Source organism: Lepus europaeus, chromosome 9 (assembly GCF_033115175.1).
Source record: "Lepus europaeus isolate LE1 chromosome 9, mLepTim1.pri, whole genome shotgun sequence".
NCBI lineage: Eukaryota > Metazoa > Chordata > Mammalia > Lagomorpha > Leporidae > Lepus > Lepus europaeus.
The window spans coordinates 13,870,635-13,872,168 of NC_084835.1; the positions used below are offsets into that span (position 1 = coordinate 13,870,635).

Here is a 1,534-nt window from a genome sequence, read left to right on the forward strand (position 1 = left end):
GATTCCAAGGGCTGTTTCTACTGAATGTGTACTGCTTTTGCATCATCATAAAGCTGAAAAAAATTTAAGTTGGGGGCAATCTGTATATAGCAAATCCTAGGGAATCTGACAAGACAAAACCAGAAAACTTTATCAGCATGAATAAGTGAGCTTATATAAAAAAATCTATTGCATTTCTATACACTAGCAATAAACAATGAAAAATGAAATTAAGAGTCAATTCCATATGCAATACCATCAAAGGAATAAAATATGTAAGAATAAATTTCACAAAGTAAGTATAAGACTTGCAACTAAAGGCTACAGAATATTTCTGAAAGACATTAAAGATCAAAATAAATGGAAACATGCCCAAGTTCACAGATCAGAGGCTGTAATACTGTTAAGATGGCAATGCTCCTCAACTTGACCCACAGATTCAATGCAATCCCTATCAGAATCCCAGGATTGTTGCTTAAATAGACGGGCTGATTCTAAAATTCATACAGGGATGGAAGAGACCCAGAATACACAAAATCATGTTTAAAAAGAAGAACAGATTTAGAGGACTCATTGAACAATTTAAAAACTTACTGCAAAGCCACAGTAACCAAGACTGTGTGATGCTGACATGGAGAAAATATAGAGATCAATGGAAAAGAATTTCAAATCCAGAAATCAATCCATATACTTATGGTCAATTGTTTTTCTGAAAAGGTGCCAAGACCACTCAATGGGAGAAAGTGCATTCTCTTCCACAAATGATGATGGGACAACTGGATGCTAACACACAAAATAATAAAGCTGGATCCTAATTTTAAGCCAAGCTCAGAAAAATTAGCTCATAATGGATTAAATACCTAAATGTAAAAACTAAAATTAAAAAACCCTAAAATTATAAAACTATTATAAGGATATACAGAAGCGAATTTTCATGACCTTAGATTAGGCAATAGTTTCTTAGATCTTATACCTAAAGCACGCACACACACACACACACACACGAAAAAACAGATACACTGGACTTTATCAGACTAAATTTCTGTGTGTGTGTGTGTGTGCAAGACGTTATCAAGAAAATGATCAAGATCTGCAGAATGAAAGGATGTTTTTATAAATCATATATCCTACACAAGACTTATATCTAGAATATAGATATAGAGTTTTAAAATAAAGAATGCTTCATGAATTTGTGTATCATCCTTACACAGGGGCCATGCTAATCTCTGTATCATTCCAAGTTTAGTGTATGTGCTGCAGAGGCAGGCACTGAAATGTATTTTTAAAATTCATACAACTCAACAATAAAAGAAAAACAACCCAATTTAATAATGGGTAAAGGATCTGAACAGACGTTTCTCCAAAGATGGCCAATAGGCACATGAAAAGATGCTCAACATAATTAATCCTTAGGGAACTGCAAATCAAAACCACAATGAGTCACCACGTCACATCTACTTAGGATGGATGTAATTTTTAAAAAGACAATTAACCAGTGCTGTCAAGGATGTGTAGAAGGTGGCCCCTCATGCACTGCTCAGGAATGTAAAGTGGG

General features: G+C 34.3%; 1 non-coding gene across 1 annotated transcript; it reads right to left on the reverse strand.

The window, feature by feature from the left end:
• Window positions 1-1,145: 1,145 nt before the first annotated feature.
• Window positions 1,146-1,249, reverse strand: LOC133767421 (U6 spliceosomal RNA). Its single transcript, XR_009866886.1, has one exon. It is a non-coding gene; the product is annotated as a U6 spliceosomal RNA (small nuclear RNA).
• Window positions 1,250-1,534: the final 285 nt, after the last annotated feature.